At 46.9% G+C, this 22,221-nt stretch overlaps 1 protein-coding gene across 4 annotated transcripts in view; it reads right to left on the bottom strand.

Annotated features, from left to right (window-relative positions):
- hivep2a (HIVEP zinc finger 2a) overlaps positions 1-22,221 on the bottom strand; it is a 258,561-nt gene that overhangs the window by 152,690 nt on the left and 83,650 nt on the right. For 3 of the 4 annotated variants that reach the window (XM_072264780.1, XM_072264782.1, XM_072264781.1), the window contains exon 2: positions 6,861-6,953. The exons of the other annotated variant lie outside the window; for it this stretch is intronic. The gene's annotated coding sequence lies outside the window, so the exon portion shown is untranslated. The remainder of the gene's footprint in view (positions 1-6,860; positions 6,954-22,221) is intronic. 4 annotated transcript variants of the gene reach the window in all.

Genomic DNA, 22,221 nt, shown 5'->3' with positions numbered 1-22,221 from the left:
ACTGGAACTTGATTATTACTGTCATGTGTAACGAGTCGGAGTGAAGAACTTTGCTTGCCTGCCATCTAGATGGATCATGTCATATGCAAGTGATTAGAGGTAGGGAGACAAAAACAGAATGTAGAATTAACCTGCAACATTAACTCTTTCCAAAAGATAAAGAAATGCTTTACTTGTCAAATGGACATCAAAACATGCAGTGAAATGTGTCGTTTAGCATCAAATCTAACCAGTGAGGATTGTGCTGGGCAGCCTGCAAGTGTCACCATGCATCTGGCGTCAACATAGCATGCCCACAACCCACTAGACTAACCTGTACATTTTTTAGAATGTGGAAAGAAACCTGATGCACCCAGAGGACTGTATTTGTCACATGACCACTGAAACAACGAAGCGTACAGTGAAATGCGTTGTTTGTATCAACGACCGACACACACTGAGACTGAGCTAGGGACAACCTGCAAGTGTCCCCACATGTGTGACACCAACATAGCATGTCCACAGTTTACTAATTCTAATCTGGAAGTCTTTGGAATGTGGGAGGAGCTGGAGCTCCCAGAGGAAACCCATGCTGTTGTAAGAAGAACGTGCAAACTCCTTACAGACAGCAGTGGGAAGCTAATCCCAATCTGGCGCAGTGAAGCACTGTGCTAACCTCACTGCTCTGGTTTGCAATCCACCGTTAGTGCGTGTTCCCAAAGTTTTGGAAGTCGATTGGTTGAAGATGGTTAGAAAGGAGTACGGGACTTGTAGAGGTCTGCGCTTTTACCATCTCCAGATATGATTTCAGGGACACAAGAGAGACTTTAGACACTGGAAATCCAAAGCAACAGACACTAAATGCGCTCCCGTCCCCTCCCCCAGCTGCCTATCACCTCCCTCATGGTTCCACCTCCTTCTACTACCCATTGTGTTTTCCCCTATTCCTTCTTCACCTTTCCTGCCTATCACCTCCCTGCCTCCCTTCCCCCACCCCTTTATCTTTCCTCTTACTGGTTTTTCACCTGGAACCTACCAGTCTTCTCCTTCCCACCCTCCCCCCACCTTCTTTACAGGGCCTCTGCCCCTTCCCCCTTCAGTCCTGATGAAGGGTTCCGGCCCGAAACGTTGACTGATCGTTTCCACGGATGCTGCCCGACCTGCTGAGTTCCTCCAGCGTGTTGTGAGTGTTACTAAATGCTGGAGGAAGTCAGCGTCGGGCAGCATCTATGGAGGGGAATGAGCATTCAATGTTTCAGGCCAACTCCTTCATCACAGCCACGATGATGATTTCAGATGTGTAGTTAGAACATCGAACATAGGATAGTGCAGCACAAAACAGGCCCTTCGACTCACAGTGTTGTGCCAACCTTTTTGCCTACTCCAAGGTCAATCTAACCCTTCCCTCTCACATAGCCCTCCATTTTTCTGTCATCCATGAGTCTATCTAAGAGTCTCTTAAATGTACTTAATGTATCTACCTCTACCAATCTCTGTGAAAATAAAAACTACCTCCGAAACCCCCCTCCCCTTTCATATTAGCCATTTTTGCCCTGGGACAAAGACAAAGAGAGCCTAACGGAAGGCCCATCACCAATGCTCTGCATTATTCACAGTGTGGCTTAACAACGAGAGAAGTTGCCCCAGAATTTATCACTTCATTCATCTAGGTAACTCTCCAATGTGCCTGGGGGTAAATGAGTCCCAGGTAGGGACTAAGAGTTCCTGTCTCTCACCCAGCACTTCCGCAAGACAGAACAGTAGCACACCGGGTAGAGACACTGCCTCGCTACTCCAGAGACCCGGGTCCGATCCTGACCTCTGACCCTGCCTGCGTGTAGTTTGCATGTTCTCCCTGGATCTGTGTTGGTTTCCTCCCACATCCACCTGAGGCTGGAACTGTAGGCCATGGGTTAAGGGTGAAAGGTGAAATGCTTAAGGTGATAAGTGTGTGGAACGAGGCACCAGTGGAAGTGGCGGATGCGGGCTTGATTTCGACGCTTAAGTGAAGTTTGGACAGGTATGTGGATGACAGGGCTATGAAGGGCTACGGTCCCGGTACAGGTCAAAAGGGCTCGGCAGAATAATAGTTCACCACTGACTAGGTGGGTCAAAGGTCTATGGCTGTACTGGTGTGCTCTATGATTCTAAAGATGCTCAGTCGGTGTGGTAATTGCATGTTGTAAATTGTCCCTCGTGTGAGAGAGTAGAATCAAGGTGCTTGTGGGGTGGGGGGAGTTGATCTGTCATTCCTTCTAGGCCTCCGAACTTCCTCTTCTTACTGGAGTCTCTCAAAGTTATATAAGGTGCACGGCAAGGATGGAGTGACAGATCAGCCCATCCCTCAACTTCCTTCCGATCTTTCATCTTTAAATTCTTCTAACCTTCTTCTCGAGGGCAGTAGAGAGGAGAGAGCACAGCCTGCCATGGCGGGGGGCCCTCGATGACGGGTGCTGCTTTCTTGTGGCAGTGCGAGAAACACATTTACAAGAAAGCATCTTGCAGAGATGCAAGGTGCTACAGTCCAAAGCAACACGCAATCTGCTGGAGGAACTCAGCAGCTCAAGCAACACTTGCAGGGGGAATGCAGAGCTTTAAATCTAAACGTCAACAATTCCTCTCTCACCCCCTCAAACCTCCCCAGAGATGGCGAGTTTCTCCAGCGGATTGTTTTTTGGATATTTCCAAGTGTCATCCAACCATTAACACAGCATTTATAACAATGCTTCTTCAATAGTTGTGGATTAAGATAAAAACTAAGATTTGCATTATTTGTCACATATACATCAAACCAGTGAAACTTACAGAGAAATGCATCATTTGCATCAACAACCTGTACAGTCTGAATATGTGCTAAGCACAGCCTGCAAATGTTGCCAACGTAGTACACACTCAACTTACCAGTCCTACCCCATATGTATTTGGAATGTGGGAGGAAACCAGAGCACCCAGAGGAAACCCACGCAGTCACAGGAGAACGTATGAACTCCTTACAGATGGGGGGGGGGGAGAGAGAGAGGAGGAGAGAGAGAAGGGGAGTGAGAGTGAGAGAAGGGGAGAGAGAGTGAGAGAAGGGGAGGAGGGGGTGAGAAAGGGGGGAAACCACTCAGATGTCAGATTTATTTATGATATATACACTGAAATATACAGTGACTTCTGGTAAGGTGGCGATGCATTTAGTCACAGTGGCCTCTCACTCCTTATGCCACGACACCATCTGTGGCAGCCACCCAGGGGAGAAGGTGCTGGAGGGGGTGTGAGAGAAAGGCAGGCATACTGGCATACTGGAATCTGTGTTTGGTTCAGGACTGGACCCCGCACCAACTGGACCTGTTGGTGCTGCTCTCCAGTGGAGGACAAGCTGGATTGCCTTTGTATAAGGCTGAGCCAGTGTGAGATGGGGAACTGCTATGTGCTTGTTCATGCAGAAACATGGCTCCAGGACAACATCCCATGCACCATCAATCTTCAAGCCATGCCTCTCAAGGACTTGTGCTAATATTATTATGTGACTGTATAAGCTGCTGTAACTATACATGCTGTGTGTGACTGTACACACTGTGTTTTGCACCTTTGTCCTGGAGGGACAGTTTGGTTTAGCTGTAGACACGTGCATGGTTGAATGACAACTAAACGTGAACTTGAAGTTGAAATACATCATAAAAACAAGAGAGTCTGCAGATGCTGGAAGTCCAGAGAACCACTTGTGTACATGATTTTCTGCTCTACTATGACATCTCTTCAAAGTATGCTTACCCTGAAGAAGGCATCTTCTCTTAGATGGCAGTTCGGTGAGACCCCTTCTCTCTGCTCCCCCTCTGCGATCTCTGCTGCCCTCCGACTCTTCGACCTTGTGCTCATCTACACTGGCTCACCTTCCATCTTGTGCTCCTTTCCACCCCCCCAACCTTCTTTCCCCCGTCCTTTCCAGTCCTGATGAAGGGTCTCGACCCCAAATGCCGACTCTTTACTTCTTTTCCTTGATGCTGCCTGACCTGCTGAGCTCCTCAGCATTTTGTGTGAAACTTGCCATTTGTGTCAGTGACCAACACAGCTTACGGGTGTGGTGGGGGGGAGGAGCAGCCGGCGAGCGTCGCCACACGTTCTGGCGCCAACACAGCACGCAACATGGAACAGAACAAAACAACAGCAAAACAAGCTCTGTTCCACATACACAACCCTCTAACCCCAGGTCCCACCGTTTTCTTTGGCCTCCGGCCTCCAGCAGACTTGTAGGTTTGTGGACTCACAGAAATTCGCAGACCCAGGCTTCAGTCATCCAGCTTCAACTTTTGCCCCTCCGATCTGGACTTCTGACTGACCTTCAGTTTCGATCTTCGGTATCAACCCAGGACTCACGGATGACAAATGAGGACCCGAACTGTAACTCCCTCTGTCCTTGACACCCCTCCCAATCGCTTTAACTCTTTTAATTATATCCTTAAGCTACTCCTGACTTAAAAGGGGTAAGGATTGGCTTTATTTGTGACATGTACATCAAAACATACAATGAAAGGCGTCATTTGCTTCAATGACCAACACAGACCAAGGACGTGCTGGGGGCAGCCCACAAGTGCTACCAGACTCCCAGAGCCAAGACAGCATGCCGACAATTTATTAACCCTAACCTGAACGTCGCTGGTATGTCAGAGAAACCGGAGTACTTGGAGGAAACCCACATGGTTACATACAAAATCCTTACAGATGGTGGCTAGAATTGAACCCCGATCACTGCTGACGTTAAAGTGTTACATTGACCACTGTGCTACCGTGGCGCCCACATTGTCCCAAAATTGACCACCTTCGACCCTGCTCACTGCGGAACTTCTGGAACGCAAGATATTGCTGACAAAACTCACTGTCTGCTCTGTGCCCTTCACTCTGGGGACACTAGAGAGGCTGGAAGGTAGTCAGTGAATAATCCGGCAACTGTCGACACCAGAGCAATGAATGCAGTTCCCAGTTTAAAAAAAACAAACCCACACAGTCTTGAACCCGATACACCAAGAGCAACTGGGATGTAGACAACACCGTTCCCACCTTCACCAGAGGGACGGCAACAAGTTACCACTACAAAATGACAGATGACAACAATAGTTCCGTCAAAGCTGGAACACAGTCCTTGGGATATAATGCTTTCTGACTGAGCCTGGGGATATCAGGACACTAACTCCGGGCATGAGCACACACCAGCCCAGAGGGGCGACCCTGTGCCAACTCCAGTCTGTGTGTTAGGTCCACATTGATCCCGGGGGTGACCCTGCCAGTCTGACACTGACCCTGAGGGGTGACCACACATTGACCATGGCATTAACCCAACACTGACCCTGGGGTGACCTCACTCTAGCACTTGGAATGACCCTGGGAGCCTGATACTAATCCTGAGTTAACCCCACACCAAGACCAGGAGTAAAACCACACCAGTCCCTGGGGTGACCCGGCCGGTTTGACACCGACTGCGGGGTTAATAAGGCTAGACTGACACAGGGTGTGACCTTGGGAGCTGAAACTGATCCTGAAGTGACCACAAATTGACTGCAGGGTTGACCCCACAATGACCCTGTGGTGACCCTACACTGATCCCAGGGATGATCATAGGAACCTGAGACTGACCCTTGAGTGACCACAAATTGACCGTTGGCCCTATGCTAACCCTTAGGGGTGTGGTGGATCCCATACTAATGGGGGGGGTTGACCCCATACCAATTTCTGGGGTGACCCCAGACTGACCTGGGGGGGAGGTTGGTTGACCCCATGAAAATCTCTGGGATAACCCCAGACTGACCGGAGGGGGGGGGGGGGTTTGACCTCATAACAATCTCTGGGGTGACCCCACACTGACCCTGGGGGGGGTTAACCCCATACCAAATCTCTGAGGTGACTCCACACTAAAGTACCAAGCCAGAGTTTGACCTTCACCTCTCCTCCGCGGGGTCTGACGTTCCTCCCTCCGGACAACCGCGACCTCGGGAGCGGGAGCCGGCCACAGGACATCAAACCGCGAGGAAGAACAGGCTATTCGGCCAGCTGGGCGCCTGCTCCCCTACCCTCTCGCCACAACCCCCAGTACGTCGGCTGGCTCAGGGTCGTCGGTCTCAGCCACGCGAGGAGCCGGCCGGCCTCCGAAGCTTTCTCCTGCGAGGAATTCCCGAGACTCACAGGAGGCGATACCCTCCCTCACCACAAATTGACCGCTGGCTCTACGCTAACCCTTGGGGGGGGGGGAATGGATCCCATACTAACCCTGGGGGCTATCAGGAGGCCAGGCCCTCTGGTCCCCCGAGGTGGAACACATCCTCCCAGCATTTTAACCGTGCCAAGCCCTTTAAGAAGCGTGTGCGGTGTTGATGTGTGCGGCAAGGGGTGTTTATCGCTGCTGGAGACGGCAAGTTGCAAATGACCGTGTGATGCACAAGTTCGAAAGAGCACGCCAAGCCCGTGTCAGACCACCAGACAAGTCTTTATAGCCGTGGAACAGATAAGGGTCACTCAATTTCGACACCTCTGCGAGATATCTTCACGGAGAAACGTTGTCGCCAACTCTATGTATGCAGTTAACCATAGCACAGGAAACTTCGCACATTTCATATCCTCCTCGTCTTCAATACAACAAAACAGTGCACATACATTGCAAGCTAACGAAAGTCTCCATGGCCTTCAGTTCCACAACCTCGTGAAAAATACACACTTAAGAAAATTAAAATCCTGTTTCTTCCGACCCAGAACTGTCAAGCACGCGGCGAGCGCAGGGCTACAGTCTGTGGAACTAGCTTTAAAGATAGGCATTATAAAACACACTTTACACCGAGACACACTGTAAATGAACAAGCCGGTCTCGCAATTTTTTTTTAAATGACGTGAAAATCAATCCATTCTGTTACCTTTAAAGTTCCATAAAGTGGCAGTTTCTGTAGCCCCGTGGACCGGTAGCACTTTTGGAGACTCCAGTAATAACCCCAAGGCTTGGATGTTTTCTGTGGAGAGGTGAAGTGACAAGGTCTGTTACGGGTTTCGGCAAACCTCTTTAATCTTTAATCACTCAGCGGCATCCTGGAAAATCCCATTGTCCGGTTTCTGAGGTCACCCGCTGGAAAAGAGCAGCGTCTCTCAGCCGCCATCAATCAAGGGCCAGGCAGTAAACTGGGGAGTGTGTGTGTGTGCGCGCCCGGAGAGTACTGATGCAAGTTTGTCAGCAGAGAAAATACCCAGCGATGATGCACATCCATGCACAGAAATAGCTACAGGGGCCCCGCCGAGGGAGGATCCGACAAGCGACCGGGCCGCTGGCATCGCCGCCCAGGCACCGAGATCGAGTCAGGGCGGGGGGGGGGGGCGGTAACCAGTGTCAACACTCGGGCGGGGAAGAATGGATGTGTTTACAGTTAAATTGGTCAGTGATTATGAATGTCTGGGGACTCGGCACTGGCACAGGCTCAGCCAAGGGCACCGTTCACGGCGCTTGGAAACAGCATTTATTCGGCACACAAAATGTATGATATTCTGTGAATGAAATTCTGTATTAGAGTATTTATACCGGGAGCACAAACTCTAGGTGCAGAGAGACATCTGTAAAACCTGTCTGTACTCTTCCCCTCTGCCTTTTCCTCTCTCCCCTTCTCTTCCCCCTCTTCCCTTTCTCTTTCACCTCTTTCTCCTTTCCCCTCACTTCTCTCCCTCCCTTCCCTCCTCCATCTACCTTTTTTAAAAATCTGTGATATTCGCGCTTTCCATTTCCTAGGCATCACCATGTGTATCTCTTTCTCCTTCCTTTTGTTCTCTGCTTCTCTCTCTCTCTCCCCTTTTTCCTCCCACATTTTCATCCTTCCCTCTCTCCCCCGATATCTTCCAGAATTACCGCCCTTTACCCACGTGCTTTCGTCTTCCCTATTTCCCATCCCGTCTCCTTCACTTTCTGCCCTCCTGTTTCCGCTCCGTCCTGCCTCCACTTCTCCTTTTCACTCCAACCCTCCTAGCTCCCTCATCCCACCTCCCTCTTTATCATTTCCTCATCTATACCTGCCTGTCTCCCCTCTCTCTTTTCCCTCATTTTATCCCATCTTTTCTACTCCCTCCTTCCTTTTCTCTCTCTCTCTCTCTCGACCCACACAGCTTCTTCCCCTCTGTCATCAGATTTCTGAATGGACAATGGATCCAAGTACACTACCTCACTATTTCTTTTTGCATTACTTATTGATATCTTTATTATGTATTACGGCAAAACAACAAATTTCACATGTCAGTGATATTAAACCTGATTCTGATTCTCTCTCTAATCCTTCCCTATTCCTCATCACCGTCTCTCTATATCCTTCTTTCTTTCATTTCCACATCCACCTCTCCCTCTTCCCGTCCCTATACCCTGCCTCCCACCTCTGCTCTTTGCATCTCCCCTTCCATCTCTCTACCCTTCTATCTCTCCCTGCTTTGACATTTCTCGCTCTACACCGCCTCTCACCTCCTCCATCCTGCTCTCTCTCTCTCCTTCTCCCCAGATCCCCAGGAGACAGCTCCCTTCCCCCTCCTACCTTCGCCTTACACCTGCCGCCTGACATCCCCAGCGGCTGCACAGGTAGGCACCTTGCACTCCGTATTTGGCATGGGACGGGGAGGCCAGGAAGTGAAGTGTGGTGACTCAGCAGAGACAGGGAGACGCCACACCCAGTAAAACACAAGAGTTCTCACCCCACCCACCCTCCCCCTGTCAGCTGCCGAGGTGGATCCCACAGAGGTGATGTCACAGGTTGAAATCCATTAATTCTGGCGTGGGTCAGTCGGTGTGAAGTTAGAGTCACAAAACACAGCCTCGATTCAAATGAAATCTCCAACATCGCTGTGTATCAGAACGTGTTTGATCAGGTGTTCACTGCCTTAGGATCAGTGGCAGAAACAGCCCATTCAGCTCCATGCCACCATTCATCATGAACACAAGTAACAGGGATGGCAGCAGGCCCTTCAGTCCATCGATTCAATTCAACTGAAGTTTAACCATACATCAACACAGCCAAACGAAACGGTGTCACTATGGGGCCAAGGTGCAAAGACACATTACCACCAGTCACACACAGTAAGAGTTCCTCCGCCCTCCGCTAACCCCCTCCCCACCCCACGATGCCGCAGCTCGCGTACACAAATCAACAAACCCACATAGAATATCACAGTAACACAGAACATGCATGTGTATATAGAGTCCAGACCCCTCAGCCCCATACCATCTGCCAAATGGCCCCCGACACCCACTGGGTGACACCGTGGCTTTGAGGCCCAAGTCAGTGCTGATCAGCAACAACCCATTTGTACTCATCCTCCACAGAATACATACACACATGTACTAATACACACTTACACATCCAAACAAATTTAGACATATGCACACAGAGTACACACGCGCAGTAACACATGCACACGCAGAGTCTCAGAGTCTCTCTCTCTCCCTCATGCACACAGGGTACCTAAAATGAATCAGCCATGATCGAATGGTGCAGCAGGCTCAACGGGGCGAATGTCCTTCTCACACACACACACAGACACACACACACACACACACACACAGAGCAACACAAGTGAACACACTCCACCATCTATATATTTTATTTTACCCATTTGCCACTGATGCTCACCACTAAAATCGAGGCGAGATTTTAGCGGGGCACTGTCTATGCCACCCCGAGCTACCTGCCAGCCTAGTCATCATATGGGAGCCCAAGCACGGGAGGATGAACCCTGGGCGCCGTCCCTAGACTATGGTCAACACGCTCCTAGAAGTCAGTGGCGTGGCTAATGTAGATGAACTGAACACACTGATGAGGGAGAGGGAGAAGTGGAGAGTCTATCATTGTGTCCGACACCGGCCCCCTAGGCCTGAGTCGACATAGTAGTAGTGCCCATCAATTCTGACTGAGTTCTTCGGAGGGATCAGGACCGAGTTATCGGGGGAGGTTGGGCAGGAGAGGACATGTTACTTCTTGGGCCATTGGCAAATGAGAGGCAATCTCAAAGAGGTGGGTAATATCATAAACACAAAATACTCTGCAGATGCTGGGGTCAAAGCAACATTCACAACACGCTGCAGGAACTCAGCAGGTCAGGCAGCATCCGTGGAAATGATCAGTCAACGTTTCTGGCCGAAACGTTAACTGATCGTTTCCACGGATGCTGCCCAACCTGCTGAGTTCCTCCAGCGTGTTGCGAGTGCTGCTGGATAATATCATGAGAGGCATGGAGAAGGTGAGTGCTCTCAGTCTGTTTCTCAGGGTTGGGGAATTTAGAACAAGACAGCAGAAGTTTAAAAGGAGAGTGGAGAGATTTAATAGGAACCTGAGGGGCATTTTTTTTTTATTACATAAAAGGCATTATTTATGTGGAACCAGCAGCCAAGGAAGTGGTTGAGGCTGGTAGAAAAGGCAGTTGGACAGGTGCATGGATTGGGAAGGTTGGTTACAGGACAAATGCAGGCAAATGGGACTTGCTTTGACGGGATATCTGGATTCAGCATGGACTAGTTGGGCTGGAGGGCCTGTTTAGAGCCATAGCGTCATGGAACACTACAAACACCAAATCAGGCACTTCAGCCTATCTCTTCTGCACAGTCCCCTCAACCCGCACTCGGCCATAGCCCCCAATACCTTTCCCATCCATGTACTTATTCAACCTTCTCTTTAATGTTGCAATCGAACCCGCATCCACCACTTCCTCTGGCAGCTCGTTCTACACTCACACCATCCACAGAAGGAAGATGTTCTCCCTCAGGTTCCCGTTAAATATTTTACCTTCCACCCTTAACCCATCACCTCTGGTTCTAGCCTCATTTAACCTCAGTGGAAAAAGCCTGTTTGCATTTACCCTATCTGTACCCCTCATAATTTTGTATACAGTGGCATGCAAAAAGTTTGGGCACTCCGGTCAAAATTTCTGTTACTGTGAATAGCGAAGCGTGTAAAAGATGAACTGATTTCCAAAAGGCATAAATTTAAAGATGACACATTTCTTTAATATTTTAAGCAAGAAAACTTCTTTATTTCCATCTTTTACAGTTCCAAAATAACAAAAAAGGAAAAGGGCCTGAAGCAAAAGTTTGGGCACCCTGCATGGCAGTACTTAGTAACACCCCCTTTGGCAAGTATCACAGCTTGTAAACGCTTTTTGTAGCCAGCTAAGAGTCTTTCAATTCTTGTTTGGGGGATTTTTGTCCATTCTTTCTTGCAAAGGCTTCTAGTTCTGTGAGATTCTTGGGCCGTCTTGCATGCACTGGTCTTTTGAGGTCTATCCACAGATTCCCGATGATGTTTAGGTCAGGGGATTGTGAGGGCCATGACTCGCGCCTCTTGAGGTAGTCCATTGTGGATTTTGAGGTGCGTTTAGGTTCATTATCGTGTTGTAGAAGCCATCCTTTTTTCTCCAAACACACCTTTGCTCATTGTTCTATTTTATCTTCATCAGTCAACAGGACTTGTTTCCAAAAGCATCAGCCTTGTTTAGATGTTCCTTTGAACCTTTTGAACAGAACTTCTTGGCCGCAATGAGCAAAGGTATGTTTGGAGAAAAAAGGGTGCAGAATTTCATGAAAGGAACCCCTCTCCAACTGTTAAGCATGGAGGTGGATCGATGATGCTTTGGGCTTGTGTTGCAGCCAGTGGCACAGGGAACATTTACTGGTAGAGGGAAGAATGAAATCAATTAAATACCAGCAAATTCTGGAAGCAAACATCACACCGTCTGTAAAAAAGCCGAAGATGAAAAGAGGACGGCTTCTACAACAGGATAATCAACCTAAACGCACCTCAAAATCCACAATGGACTACCTCAAGAGGCGCAAGCTGAAGGTTTTGCCATGACCCTCACAGTCCCCCGACCTAAACATCATCGAGAATCTGTGGATAGACCTCAAAACAGCAGAGCATGCAAAACGGCCCAAGAATCTCACAGAACTGGAAGCCTTTTGCAAGGAAGAATGGGCGAAAATCCCCCAAACAAGAATTGAAAGACTCTTAGCTGGCTACAGAAAGCATTTACAAGCTGTGATACTTGCCAAAGGAGGTGTTACTAAGTACTGCCATGCAGGGTGCCCAAACTTTTGCTTTGGGCCCTTTTCGTTTTTTGTTATTTTGAAACTGTAAAAGATGGAAATAAAAAAGTTTTCTTGCTTAAAATATTAAAGAAATGTATCATCTTTAACCTTATGCTGTTTGGAAACCAGGTCATCTTTTACTCGCTTAGCTATTCACAGTAACAGAAATTTTGACCGGGGTGCCTAAACTTTTGCATGCCACTGTACCTCTATCAAGTCTCACCTCCTGAGGAGTAAAGTCTGAATGAATTCAATCTTTCCCTACACTGCAAGTGTTCCTAAGCTGTGTGGCTCTACACCTTCCTTCTAAGATATAGGCACCACAGTAGCGTAGCTGTTAGCGGGATACTATTACAGAGTTCAACTCGGGCGCCATCTGCAAGGACTTGGTACGTTCTTCCTGTGAACTGTGTGGGTTTCCTCCAGGTGCTCATGTTTCCTCCTACAGTCCAAAGACGTACCAGTCAGTTGGTTAACTGGTCATTATAAATTGGGGAATTGCTGGGAGGTGCGGCATATTGGGCCAGAAGGGCCTACCTCATGCTGTATCTCAATAAAATAAATAAATAAATATTCCAATCACCCGCAATTCATAGTGGCTGATTAATCTTTCGACCTGCACCCGGAAACCAGAGCCCCAGAACACACAAACTCCACGTAGTCAGCACCAAAGTTCAAGATTAAACTGAGGTCACTGGAGGCCGTGAGGCAGGACCTCTACCAGCCACACTGCTCCTCATCTCCTTCAATGCCTGCTTCCTGCACTCGTCCAAAATCCCTGAACGTTTTAAAATCCATCCATCTATCAACATCTAGAATGAACTCAGTGACTGCGGCTGAGAAGGGCAGGCGCGGAATGCAGGATCTCCGAGGAACCAAACCTCAGTATCTCCGAGAGGCCAGGGAAGGGCCAGCTAGCTCAGGAGGGGCGGCTGTGTGGATGGTGGGTGGCGCAGACCAAAGGGGTGGGGGCAAGAGTCAGCAGAGCAATGAGCAAGTAGACCAGGGTTAAGGTCTAACATTAGGATGCGCTCTCTCTCTCTCTCTCTCTCACTCACACACACACACATACACACACAGAGACAGGAACACAAATAGACACATCTATACACAGACGCACACGCACAGAGTGACACAGAGGGTTCAGCAGAGAGTTCACTTCCTCAATTGTTCACTTTGATTTCAAAATTCAAAATAGTTTTGTCAACCAAAAAATGAGAAAAGCAGAAATGTATGAAAAAGGAATTAGGTCAACCATAGCATTCTTCTTTGTCTCTCTCACACAAACACACACACAGAACACCTCATATACAAAGAAAGGGAAGGGGGAAAGAGAGGGAAGGAAGATGGGGGGGTAGAGAGAGAGTGACAGGGAGAGGAGGAATGAGAGGGAGGGGGACGGGGGAGTGAGGAAGGAGGGGGAGGGGACGGTGGGGTGAGGAACGAGAGGGAGGGGGATGGGGGCTGAGGAACGAGGGGGAGGGGGACGGAGTGAGGAACGAGAGGGAGGGGGGAGGAACGAGAGGGAGAGGGACGGGGGAGGAACGAGAGGGAGAGGGACGGGGGGAGGAATGAGAGGGAGAGGGACGGGGGAGGAACGAGAGGGAGAGGGAGAGGGACGGGGTGAGGAACGAGAGGGAGAGGGACGGAGGTGAGGAACGAGAGGGAGAGGGAGAGGGAGAGGGATGGGGGAAGAATGAGAGGGAGAGGGACGGGGGGAGAATGAGGGAGAGGGACGGGGTGAGAGGGAGGGGAACGGGGTGAGAGGGAGGGGTCGAGGAACGAGAGGGAGAGGGACGGGGGTGAGGAACGAGAGGGAGAGGGACGGGGTGAGAGGGAGGGGAACGGGGTGAGAGGGAGGGGTCGAGGAACGAGAGGGAGAGGGACGGGGTGAGGAACGAGAGGGAGAGGGACGGGGGTGACAAGAGGGAGAGGGAGCGGTGAACCGGGTGACGAGGGGTGTGGAAGCGGAGAGGAGGTGGAGGGAAGAAGGTGTGGTGGAAGAGGGGTGTGGTGGAGATAGGGGATAGGAGAAGAGCGAGCGTTGGCGAGAGAGATAGATATAAATACTCTGCCATTTCCCCCACCCCCTGCCTAACAGTAACTGTTTACCCTTTGCTGCCCAGAACAGGCTGACCCTGAGGGTCACTACCGGTCAGTGAACGACTCTCCCCGTGTGTTCTGTGATTACCACAGGAGAGCTTGCGGTTTGCTGTGGAGCACTGATTCTCGTTCTGGGTCGTTACGTAAACTCGTGCTGGGAGACTGACCAGTGCTGACAGATGGTGTCTGTAACACTCCATCCTTAAGCAGGCCACAAGGCCGGGGGGAGGCAGGGGAACGGAGGCAAATTCTATTCCATCTTATTTTACAGACACAGCTGTTTATTATTGTCGTGGAGCAGTGAATGGAGCTGAATAAACCCGCTCATAAAACTCAGTCCGCCCAGAGAGGGGCGCGGGGTTGCCGTTAAATATAGATGAGTTGGGAAATGGACAGGGAGCTTCATGCACACACAGACACCAGAGACACATGCACCACGGATACAAATGTATACACACACACTCATACTACGGATATACTCGCACACAAACACTACATAAATACAGTATAATATATAATATATGTAATATAATATATATAACTGCGGGCAGCCCCGAACACTGATTGTTAATGAAGCTACAAAGTTCACTGTATTTTCTCATGTATGTGATCAATAAATGATTCTGAATCGGAAATATACTGAGGGCAAAAGTAGGGACCATCGGTGACAATGGCAAATCGGAAATTCAAGTTCAGTTACTGTCATTTCCTGTACACAAATGTAAAGAAGAATGAAATAATTGTTACTCCAGGTCCAATGCAGCAACAAAAAAAAAACACAGAAGATAACAATAATCATAAGAGACTACAATAAATATAAATACATAAGATGTATTACATAGAGAGATTGATTGTGTGTCCATAAAGTGGCTGTAAATAAGATGACTGATGGGAAATAATAAAGTTAGTGGATGGAAATATTGATCAGCCTTACTGCTTCGGGAAAGTAGCTGCTTCGAGTCTGGTAGTCTGGGCTCTTTTCCCGCACTTTTCTGTATATATGCCCTGTTCTGTATAAATTAATCTCTTTCACCAGCATTCCCAAATGAAACAGGCTGTGTAGTTGAGAGAATTCAGTCAAGGGGCAGGTGTGACTCATGCAGATCTCCATAAATAAAGAGGAGGTACTTGATAACTGGGTAGGCTTAAGGTGGACAAATTCCAAGAGCCAAGTGGGATTTACCCCAGGCTGCTGCTGAAGGGGGAAGGGAAGGGGCTGCCAGGGCTCCCACTGAGATTTTTAATCCTCTGTTGTGTAAGGTGCCAAAGTAAAAACAGATCCCTAGAAAGTGACCTAAATGGATTACAAATATAAAACACAAAATAATTGATTGATAAGTATTCACCCTTTTCAAGTCAGTATTTAGTAGATGCACCTTTGGCAGCAATTACAGCCTCAAGTCTGTGTGGATAGGCCTCTATCAGCTTTGCACATCTGGGCACTGCAATTTTTCCCCATTCTTCTTCAAAGAACTGCTCGAGCTCTGTCAGATTGCATGGGGATTGTGCGTGAACAGCCCTTTTCAAGTCCAGGCACAAATTCTCAACTGGATTGAGGTCTGGACCCTTGAGTTGGCCTCACCAAGATATTAATTTTGTTGTTGTTAAAAGCCATTCCTGCGTAGCTTTGGCTTTATGTCTGGGGTCATTGACTTACTGGAAAATAAAATCTCCCAAACTGCTGTTCTCTTTCAGACTGCACCAGGTTTTTCTCCAGGATTTCCCTCTGTTTTACTGCACTCATTTTACCCTCTACCTTCACAGGACCCTGCTGCAGTGAAACATCCCCACAGCATGATGCAGCCACTAGCATGCTTCACGGTAGGGATAGTGTGTTTATGATGATGTGCAGTGTTTGGCTTACACCAAACATCGTGTTTAGTCTGATGGCCAAAAAGCCTAATTCTGGCGAAGCACCCGGGCAACGGTTGTTGCATGCGCAGTCTCTCCCATCTCAGCCCCTGAAGCTTGTAACTCCTCCACAGTTGTCATAGGTCACCTGGTGGCCTCCCTCACTAGTCCCCTTCTTGCACGGTCACTCAGTTTTTGAGGACGGCCTGCTCTAGGCAGATTTACAGCTGTGCCATATTTTGTCCATTTCTTGATGATTGACTGTACTCTGGGGATATTGTACTCTGTACTCCAAGAGTTATTCAGTGACTTGGAAATTTTCTTGTATTCATCTCCAGACTTGTGCTTTTCAATAACCATTTTGCAGGGTTGCTTGGAGTGTTCTTTTGTCGTCATGGTGTAGTTTTTTTTCTACAATCAATTGAAGCACCTTGACAGCACGTGGTTGTCTCTATTTAACTAATAATGTGACTTCTAAAAGCAATTGGCTGCGTCACTGATGATTTGTTGTGTCAAATTAAAGGGGTGAGTACTTGTGCAAACAGTTATTTTTGTAATTAATTTAAATCACTTTATAGAGATCTGTTTTCACTTTGACGTGAAAGTCTTTTTCTATTGATCTGTGTTAGAAAAGCCAAATTTAATCCACTGTGATTCAATGTTGTAAAACAATAAAATATGAAAACTTCCAAAGGGGTAAATATCTTTTATAGGAACTGTATAAGCTCTACCTCTTCTGGGTATATATATCTGCCATGTCAATGCATTTTGAAGACCCCTCCTACCAACATCAATGAACAAGGATGTCAAATAAAAGACAATTCCCTTCTGCCTGTGTCTTTTTTCTTTTTCTTCCTCTCTCTCTCCTTCTTTGTCTCTCCCTCCTTCTGTCTCAGTGTCAATGAACAAGGATGTCAAATAAGAGACAGATTTCTGCTGTCTATCTGCTTCTCTCTTTCTCACATCTCCTCTCACTCCTTTTCTCTGTCTCTTTAATCATTTCTTGCTCTTTCCCCCTTGATTTCTCTCTTCTCCTCTATCTTTCTCTTTAACATTTCTTATAGACAATAGACAATAGGTGCAGGAGTAGGCCATTCAGCCCTTCGAGCCAGCACCACCATTCACTGTGATCATGGCTGATCATCCACAATCAGTATCCAGTTCCTGCCTTATTCCCATAACCTTTGATTCCGCTATCTTTAAGAGCTCTATCCATCTCTTTCTTGAAAGCATCCAGAGACTTGGCCTCCACAGTCTTCTGGGGCAGAGCATTCCATATATTCACCACTCCCTGGGTGAAAAAGTTTTTCCTCAACTCCGTTCTAAATGGCCTACCCCTAATTCTCAAACTGTGGCCTCTGGTTCTGGACTCACCCATCAGCAGGAACATGCTTCCTGCCTCCAGCATGTCCAATCCCTTAATAATCTTACACGTTTCAATCAGATCCCCTCTCAGCTTTCTAAATTCCAGTGGATACAAGCCCAGTCGCTCCAACCTTTCGACATATGACAGTCCCGCCATCCCGGGAATTAACCTGGTGAACCTACGCTGCACTCCCTCAATAGCAAGAATGTCCTTCCTCAAATTTGGAGACCAAAACTGCACACAGTACTCCAGGTGTGGTCTCACCAGGGCCCTGTACAGCTGCAGAAGGACCTCTTTGCTCTTATACTCAATTCCCCTTGTTATGAAGGCCAGCATGCCATTAGCTTTCTTCACTGCCTGCTGTACTTGCATGCTTGCTTTCAGTGACTGATGTACAAGAACACCTAGATCTCGTTGTGCTTCCCTTTTTCCTAACTTGACTCCATTTAGATAATAATCTGCCTTCATGTTCTTACCACCAAAGTATGTTATGAGAGTTAAATTCAAAGCAGGTTTGTTGTCAAAGAACATGCATTTACCATTGAGCGCATGTTATCCTATGATTCATTTTCTTGCAGGCATTTACAGGAAAAATAAAGAAATACAATACAATTTACAAAATGCTATACGTAAATAAATACTGACAAATAACGAAGGTGCGAAAGAAGAAACATCATGCAAATAAAAAAAATAAATAATACTGAGAACGAGTTTCAGAATCATCCATTGTGGAGTCTGTAGGCTGCGGGATCAGTTCAGAATCTCCACCTCCTGCAACCCCTCTGGTAGTGTGTTCCAAATCCCAACAGTTCCCAATGCATTCATTTCAAGAGGACTGGGGTATAAGAGCAAGTATAATACTGAGACTTTATAAGGCATTGCTCAGGCCACACCTGGAGTATTGTAAGGAGTTTTGGGCCTCGTATCCATTCGGGACGGTCCAGAGGTGGTTCACAAGAATGATCCCAGAAACGAAAGGGGTTAACATACAAGGAGCATTTTGATGGCTCTGGACCTGTACTCGCAGGAGTATAGAAGAATGAGGGGGGAATCTCCTTGAAACCTACCAAACATTGAAGGGCCTAGATCAAGGGTTCCCAGCCTTTTTTGTTACATGGACCCCTACCATGATAGGCTGAACAGCCTAATTCTGCTCCTATGTGTTATGGTCTTGTGGAAGTAGGTGGCCACCAGGAGACTCTAAAATCTCTCCATCATTCTTCACAGGTACACAATTGAAAACATATTTTCTGTTTGGTTTGGCACACTTTGGGTTATATCTGTCTCAGAGGCCGGGAGGAGTACAAATTAGATTTGGGGGGATATTAAATGATCACTTTGTTATAAGATTTCCTAGAAGCAGTCTCAGCATTGGCCAAACATGCCTATGCAAGCGGCCCTGTATCCTGCCAGGAAATCTTACAGAGGTGTTCGCAATCTACCCAAAGGCCCTTGCGCCCAACGGCTCTCAGTCTACTCTAGAAACTACTTGAATGGGGAAAAAACAACCTTGCAAAAGATCCTTGTCCATCCCCACAGGAGGACAGAGTCAGTAACTTTAAATTCCTCAGTGTTACCGTTTCAGAGGATCTGTCCTAGGCCCAGCACCTAGGAGGCACAGCAGCACCTTTACTTTCTTCAAAGTTTACCCAGATCCAGCATGCCATCTAAAACTTTGTCAAACTTCCATGGATGTCCAGTGGAGAGTATCCTAAATGGTTGCATTATTGCCTGGTATGGAGACACTAATGCACAAGAATGGAAAAGCCTACAAAAAGTGGTGGATACCATCACAGGAAAGGCCCTCCCCACCATTAAGCACATCTACAAGGAGCACTGTCACAAGAAAGCATCAGCCAACATCAAGGACCCCCACCATCCAGGCTATGCTTCCTGCTTGCTGCTGCCCTCAGGCAGGAGGTGGAGGAACCTTAGGATCTATTCCACCAATTTCAAACACAGCTATTGGCTCCTGAACCAGCGTGGATAACTCCACTCATCTCAACACTGAACTGATTCCACAACCTGTGGGTTCACTTTCAAGGACTCTACAACTCATGTTCTCAGTATTATTTATTTATATATAATCATCATTCATTTTTTGTGTTTGCTCAGTTTGTCTTAACTCCATCATGGTGGTCCCAACCTGGCTGCGAAAGGAGGGGGGTTGGGTATCCCATCCCGTAACCCAGAGCTACAGGAATGCCAACCGTAGCTCTAAAGACTCCAGCCCTAGGAGAGGAAGGACGTTTGAAGATGGGCTACAACTGGGCACAACTTGAAAGATTGGCCCAACACAGAGGACTCTAATGAGCAGCTGTCGGCGGCATTTGTCCCAGTACGGGTGACAGACTACAGTAAGTATAGTTTGTCATGTTCTGTACATTGGTTGTTTGTCAGTCCTTGTTCGATACTTCAATGGTTCCTTTTAATATCAGAGAATGTATACAGTATACAACTTAAAACTCTTACTCTCCACGGACATCCACAAAAACAGAAGAGTGCCGCAAAGAATGAGTGACAGTAAAAATGTTAGAACCCCAAAACCCCCCTTACTCCCCACTCTCATACACAAGCAACAAGCCTCCTCCACTTACTTCAACAAAAAGCATCAGCACCCTCCACCCACCAAGCAATAGCAAAGCCCCCAAGAAAGACCATGATCTGCAGTCCAACAAAAACCAACCATTCACCCAACAATTGGACATACTACAGGCTCTGTCTTCTCTAATAAAATTTTTCATTGATTCTATTGTATTTCTTTGTTCTACTGAGAATGCCTTGAAGAAAATTAATCTCAGGATACTATATGGTGTCATATATGTACTTTGATAGTAAATTTAGTTTGAACTTTGAAGGAGACTATTCAGCCCATCAAGTTCATGCTAGCTCTCAACAGGTCACAACACTTACAATCCTCTTTGCCTATGTTACCCCTAAGCTGTGTGCGTCTGCACATGCACACACGTTTTTCAACTGGCGCACAAGGGAAACTAATGTGCGTACAAAAGGTTAGTTACCTAAAATAATGCAGTAATTAATAATTATACTTATTGAAAATAATCTTTTAGCTAAATGTTTCTGTTAACTAGTTAGTCGGTTTTTCAAACACCACAATGCACGTCACTAATTTATGTCACATCACCTTTCCTGTTCCGATTTGTACAGCTGCATCAAGGCGGCAGCCATCTTTGGCGGACAGTGTTCATATCGTAAAGTTTACAAAGATCTGTTTCAAATCCTGTAGATAGCTTACTAAGTTTTTATTGAAGAAGATCAGTCAAATGACCCTGTGGCTAAATACTGTCACATGAAATTGATAAACATCACATACAAAGTAGCTTTACAGGTTTTAAGTGATGTCTTTGATGAACTGGCTGCACTGTGAAAGATTCTGCAAAACAGTGGCCTGACACCGATTGATTCACTTCATTTTGCATGAGGTAAAATTAACAAGATAAGAAAGCAGTATCTGTTTCGAGGAGTGACAAAGTTAAAGTTTTGCTAAGCCAACAACTTGAAGAAAACTAGATACAAGTTCACTGTTGACTTTTATAAATAGTCTTTGTGTTTCATTTAGAAGAAAGGTTTCCTGAAGATGAGGTACAAGAACGGTCAGCTTTTGATTTCTCCACAATTGCAGATTGTGACTTCACATTTGGCGATGAACAAGTTAATGTTTTGTGTCTAAAATATCATGATTTTCTAGCTGAAAATACTTCAATAGTTAGACAGTTTAATGATCTCAAATTTTCCGCGCAAGAAAAAATTAAATCGAAACTGATCTCAAACTTTGCTCAAATGGTGGCATTTGTACTTCAAAATTAACAGTTTGCGACCTTGCACAGTTGATGGACATTGGGGGAACCTTTCTTGCATCTGGTGCAGACTGTGAGCAAGGTTTTAGCCTAATGAATCAACTCAAAAACAAGCTGAGAAACCGTTTAGGTGACTGTGATTTGGATATGTTAATGAGAATCAAAAGCTATCAATTGGATGGAAGTTCTATCAGTCTAGATAGAGTTTACAAAGAATGGGTAAATGCCAAACACAGGAGAGAGAAAAAAATTACTCAGTGACTTAAATATGTATGTTATTTTGTTGTTATTCTGTGCAGTTTTATGTCAAATGTTTTGTAAACCTACATAAACTCTGCCATGTGTGCATTCAGTGCGCACATACTTTTCTCACAGGAAAAAAATTTGCACAACATAAGATTTTTGCGCACACTGACTACTAAAAATTAGAGGGAACATTGCTCTTTGCCTACCTTCAAACCATAACTAAGACAAACTGGAAGACACCTGTACTCATCTGGATGAGTCAAGATCCTTTCAGGCTGCTGAGTCACGGGTGCAGTCTTCCTTGTAATAATACTGTATATCCACCAGGTCACCTCTCAGCCTCATCCACCCCAGGAAAAACAGTTCCACACTATCCCATCTCTCTTCATAACTCAAGTGTTCCAACACCCTGCTGAACCTCCTCTGCACTCACTGCAGCACAACCAAGTCCGTACCCCCTTCCTTTCCAGTCCTGATCCCAGCCCAAAACGTCAACTGTTTATTTCTCACCCTAAATGCTGATTGACCTGCTGAGTTCTTCCAGCATGTTGTGTGTGTGTTGCTTTGACCTTTATGTGCCTTTGACCCCCCCCCAATCCAGATCCTATCAATCTTAGCTTTAAATATACCCAATGACTTGGCCACCACGGCCATCCGTAGTAATGCATTCCTGCAGATTCACCACCCTCTAGCTAAATAATTTCCTCCTCTTCTCTGTTCTAAACAGACGCCCTTCTACTCAGAGGCTGCTCTCTCTGGTCCTAGACTCTCCCACTATAGGAAACATCCTCTCC

The sequence above is a fragment of the Mobula birostris genome, chromosome 8, assembly GCF_030028105.1.
Source record: "Mobula birostris isolate sMobBir1 chromosome 8, sMobBir1.hap1, whole genome shotgun sequence".
Classification (NCBI taxonomy): Eukaryota; Metazoa; Chordata; class Chondrichthyes; order Myliobatiformes; family Myliobatidae; genus Mobula; species Mobula birostris.
This window is presented reverse-complemented; position numbering and strand designations above follow the sequence as displayed.